At 43.7% G+C, this 5,793-nt stretch overlaps 1 pseudogene; it reads left to right on the top strand.

The window, feature by feature from the left end:
• Window positions 1-5,374: 5,374 nt before the first annotated feature.
• LOC116911450 lies at window positions 5,375-5,793 on the top strand (annotated as a pseudogene).

Below are 5,793 nucleotides of genomic sequence, written 5' to 3'. Positions count from 1 at the left end.
TTCAAAAACAGTGAAGAGTGTTGCGGCTATGAGTGAAGGGATTTGGCCAAAGAGTGAGTAAATTCTGTCATAGAGACACAAATGAGCAAAGACAGGCCTACATTTTGTACATGTCTTGTTAAACTAGGGTCGCTGGCTATAGTTGGAAGGCACATTCCAAAACAAGAGTAAAAGAAAAACATTAAGCTTCAATAATAATTTTTAAAATTCACTCCAGGTGGGGGAGACTTGATAGCCCCCTAATGTGTTTTTCCAGCGATGTCTGGGGCTCTTTCTAGTGAGCAAGCATCCTACAGTCTCTGACTCCAAGAATGAATCAAAGGGTACAAGGCTCGTGGAGAGCAGCCTCCTGACTCCAGCGAGGCCACCCCCAAATCCGATCTTACTGCTAAGAGTCTTGTAGTCTTCCACTTATTAATCACCAAAGTCCTCATCCTTCCTTTGGGTGAAGCTGGGTGTCAGGAAAGACACAGAAGTATGCTCTGACCAAGAGTTCCAATTATGGAGAGGTGGGGTGCCAGGAAAACGTGGTGCCTGCGCCAAAGTCGATTAGCCTGGCACAGATACTCTAAGTCACCAGTACCAACTCTGGGACTTCCTGAAGCCTTAGAAACAAAAGTTGGCACAATCTGTATTCCACTAAACCATAGAGCCCTATAGATAATCCTTGACAATGGGTTCCTTTTGTTGCCACTTGTCTGGCCTCCCTCAGACCTGTTCTGCCTGTATCCCGCTCTGCCACCAAGCACTAAAGAGACACCCCACCATTCAAGAAGGACTCTAAGCTTCCTTGGCAGCCCTGGGCTGGCAGAGGGGCCCTACTTCTCAGCCACCTAGCCCCCCATTTAACTGGTGCTCTCGGAGTCAGGATGAGTGCCCTGGTAGAGGGATGTATCCGTGACTTTAGACCCTGTGTCAAGTGCCAAGAGGCAGAGAAGATTCACACAGCAGCTAAGGGGAAATAAAAGTCTTTAGTGCTCTCAGAGTACTTTCTCTGCTATAGATCAATGGCTGCAGAAGAGGAGTACACCTCAGTCCTGGAATAATTGAACATGAGACCCTGTTCTACCATCTGCTGACTATATAAACCTGTCAGTAATAGCTATATCATAACGTTCTCTTCATCTGCAGAGATGATCACAGAACCCTACCTTACAGAATTATGATGAAGATAAAAAAATCAGTTCTAAACCCTACAAATAATTTAAATATAGTAAATACACAATAGGTGTTAATAATTGCTATTTCTCTAGATGTGCTAGAAAATGTCCCCACAAAATATTCTACACACATCACCAGTAAGAGATTGAATATTCATTACTGCTGTGAAATCAACAAATCCTCCTTGACACTTAATGTAGTGCCTGCATTGATCCAGGACTTAGAGGAAACAGAGAAACAGTATCACTTGGCTACACAGGGGGAAAAGTGAATGGATTAAGGTGAGACTATCAGCATTCACGACTTTAAGAAGTATGGCCCGGTGCTTCCCGCACAGGAGGCTGGTCGCTCCAGGAACAGGGCAGGATGCCATAGGATGAGTGCGAAGCATTCATTTTCTTTTATAAGCTATTTTCAATAGAAATTTTAATTTAACATCAATATAAACATTTTGAAGGGAAGTTTAAATTTGCAGTGATTTTTTTTTTTTTAGACAAGCATGAGATGTCAAAAAAAAAATATTCCACATTGGCTATGAGTCAGATAAACAGATACATATTCTGCACCCCCAGACTGAGTCATGCCCCGCCACTCAGTGGGGAAGTCTGAGAGACATATTCTGAACAACAGCAGACATTCAGACACACAGAGCCAATGAGCTGGAAAGAGCCTCTGGAAGGAATCCAGCCCTGCAGGTGAAGCCATGACGGTGCCAGTGAGGCTCATGCCAAGGCCCCCGCTGATATAAAGTTCTTTCATTTACAGACCTAAAGCTCTCAATTGCTGGATAAAAATTCTGTATTATATAAGACCTTGAGCACTCAGCCACTGCAGTGTACCAACTCACTAACCATGTTTGAAGAGTCTTAAAGTCTAGGGCTGTTTTGGTTTTCCCGGAACACGTGGTATTTCTTCTCTGAGGAAAGGAGGTCCTCCAGGACCTCACAGAAGAAGATACCAATATTCTAAAGCTCAGATGCCCTGCCTAATGGGTGTCACACAAATGTGTCTCAGAATCCCATCTCAGTTGTTCTAAGACAGGGAGTGCCCACCATGCAGTCAGCAGCCTTCTCCAAATCACACAGCCCTAACCTCGTTCATCAAATTTCCCCTCTTAATCTTTGTGGAGAGTATCAAAGTTCCAAAGAACTGGAGGTTGATGGGACTAGAGAGATGGCCCAGTAACTCAGGCCACTTGAAGAGGGCTGGAATTTAGCTGCTAGCACCCTTGTTGAGCAGCTCACAATCACCCTCAACTCCAGGACATCCGGCATACTTTTCTAGCTTCCATGGGCCCTTGCACACAAGGGTAGGTTGCAAGCGTGCACACACAGAGACAAACACACATGTTCATATGCACATAAATCTTTCAAAAGGGGGAATTGAAACTAAGCTTTAATTGTTTCACTCAGTTACTTCCCAGACATGTACATTTTGGGGGGGAGGGGTATCACTCAATTGTTACAATGTTCCAGATCCTTCATCTTGAAAATGAAATCTTTAAAACGCTACTTTAAAGGGCTGTTATGTGAATGAAATGAAATACCATGTGGATAAGTGTTGAAGGAAGTGCTTGTTAAGTATGAGGGTGAATTTGGAATAAAGGTTTGCCTTTTGTCCAGGTTCTTTATATTCTATAAAGATGTGACAACCTAAGCTATACACATAGGTGATACTTGGTTGGGCCTCATGGCAGAGAGCTCTTCGAACTGTGAGACAAGTAACTTAACATCCCAGGCAAAGTAGCCTTGTTCAAGGATACTGTATCTTGTTCCAGATACCCTTGTAAGACCATGGGAGGCTAAGGGAGAGAAAGCATTGTTTGTGGCATAGACCTAAGGTTTAACTAATATTTTAATAAACAAAGATAAGGTCTAACAGGTGTAGCCAAGCTATTGACCACAAGCCACTTGAGCCCAAGAGTGGTGATTAACCCAGTGTGTAGCAACTGTTAAAAAGTTAGACTCCCCTTGCTAGAAGCACTTAGAGAAATAACTATCACTATCGTAAGTGTTCAGCAAAAGTTGTTATTAAAAGAGTGCAGCAGCCAACAATTGACAGATGAGACTTCATGATGTTGAAAAGCTTCTACGGTGTCAGCAAGACATGGCCAAGTGGGCCAAGGTGCACACCGTGAAGCATAATGATCTGAGTTCAGTCCCCAGACAGGGCAGAAGGAAAGAACTGACTCCCACAAGTTGTCCTCTGACCACTACACAATCACTGTGGCACACACACACACACACACACACACACACACACACACACACACACACTAAAGTGATTTTTTTTTAATTTTTAAAACTTTTATAGAGCGAAAGAAGCTGTGAAGTGAGGAGGCAGCCTCACAAGATGGAAGAAAGTCCTTGCCAACTGTACCTCCAACAGTGGACTGATATCCAGAATAAGAGCTCTAAAAAAAGTAAACAAACAAATAAACAAAAAAAGGATAATTGAAGAATGTGCCATAGTCGTAAACAGATATTTTTTTAAAAAGAAATGGCTAATAAGACTTTAAAAGGCATTCAACATCATTAGCAACGAATTGATCAATCGATAAGATTCCCTCTCACTCCAATGACAATGACTGCCATCATGAACTCAAATTGTCATTGCTAGAAAGAATGTGGGGAAACAGGGAACCTCACTCACTACTGATGGGAGTGGGAATGGGGCACAGTTACTGTGCAAATCAGTCTGGAGGGTCCTCAAAGAGCTAGAAACAGAACTACAAGGCTCACCATACATCTCATAGACACATACTCAAAGGACTCTATATCTTACTACAGAGACACCCATTCAAATGTAGTTGTTGCCTGTCTATTCACAACAGTCAGAAAAGAAAATCAGCCTAGATGTCTGTCAACAGATGAATGAATAATGAAATGGCGATACATTTATACAGAGGAATTTTCATAGCTGTGACTAAAAATGAAACTGCAAGTGAATGGATGGTACTGGAGTGAGGTAACCCAGGACCCAGAAAAACAAACTCTACATGTTCTCTCTTGTGCATGAATCCTAACTTTAGGATCTGTGTGCTTTCCTTGTAGAGGCCAGGAAACTAGAAAAGGGTGATTGGGTCAAGGGCCACCTCAAAGGATGGTGAGGAGCAGAAAATAGGCAATATGAAAACAAAGAGGGAGGGGTTGCTAAAACAGAGATGGAGAAGGAAGAAGAGAGGAGAAGAGGAGGGGGTCAACCAAACTGGAGTATATGGAAAAGCCGTATGGAAACCTACTATTTGTAAACCAATTTTAACATACAGTTTTAAGGATGGTCAGCCTGCGAGCTGGATACTGAACCTAATAGCCATCGTTAGTCACTTAACCAAATCCCAATGGCAGGTGTACCTCCTTATGAGGTCTCCCAAAACAATACAAGCTCTTGTCATTCCTTTTGGTTGCCCATCAGAACTAATTGATAAGATCCTATCGCTGAAGAAATCACATGTCTTGGTGGAAAGATGGAAAGATTTGAGCTGGAACTGGGCTGAAGGCTTCCTCCATGCTGGCTGGTTTTCATAGTTCAGGAAGTTACATAGTGCAGGCTTCAAGGGGTGGGGCAAGAAAAGAGAACAGTGGTCTTACCCAGATGAAAACTCTGTGAATTATAATACCTAGCCAAGTAAGATGTGTCTACTGGCACAATGGTGCTATGATTGTTATGGGGGTAACCATCACTTAACTTGGTTTGGGGACCCAAAGGAGAAATGCATGCCTGGTACTGTAAGCCCGATTTAAAAACCCATGGCTGAAGAGGTCTTGGATATGGGGAAGGGGAACTTGCCACTACTGTTTAGCTAAATTGATACGGTGCCTAACTGCCTTCTAAATATTTATGTCTATACTCTCAGACAAGTGCTATTTTCAGCCTTAATCAGAGAAGTTTCTCTTTCCAATGAATGGTGGTGAATACAGAAACTCAAGGCTGCTCAAGGTGCAGAAAACACAGAATGGTTGAGTGCTTGGCCCTAAAGAAGACATTTACACCACACACTCTTAAGGCTCAGAAAAGGAGAAAAAGGAAGGAATGGAAAAAAATAAAATAGTCAAAAGATAAGGGGAAAGGCAGAGAAATGTTTCTTCTGGGAATAACATAACCAATGCAATCTTGACCTCCCAGCAACCACAGCTGCCTGCAATACGCCTGCATAAGAGTCAACCTGTCTCTACCCTGGGAGCAGCTCTCCTGCCTTGGCTCCTCACCCCTGAAAATGTATGCCTGCCCCAAGTTCGTCTCTACCCGCTCCCTGATCTCTCAGCTCCCGAGACGTCCTCTGTCTACAGTGGAGTTGAAGTGACCATAGATGCCAACAGATGAGGGCCTCAGCAGCTTGGCGGTCCGGCTGCCTCTGACCTTACTTATGCCTAGCCAAAGCTTCCAAACCAGCATCATTTCAAGGGACATCGACACAGCTGCCAAGTTCATTGGATCTGGGGCTGCTACGGTTGGGGTGCTGGCTCTGGGGCAGGGATTGGGACTGTTTTGGGGCATCTCATCATTGACTATGCCAAGGACCCTTCTCTGAAGCAGCAACTCTTCTCCTACACGATTCTAGGCTTTGTCTTTTCTGAGGCCATGGGGCTCTCTTGCCTAATGGTGGTCTTCCTCATCCTCTTCGCCTTGTGA

The sequence above is a fragment of the Rattus rattus genome, chromosome 10 (assembly GCF_011064425.1).
Source record: "Rattus rattus isolate New Zealand chromosome 10, Rrattus_CSIRO_v1, whole genome shotgun sequence".
Taxonomy (NCBI): domain Eukaryota; kingdom Metazoa; phylum Chordata; class Mammalia; order Rodentia; family Muridae; genus Rattus; species Rattus rattus.
Note: the sequence above shows the minus strand (reverse complement) of the source record. Positions and strands in the feature narration are given on the sequence as shown.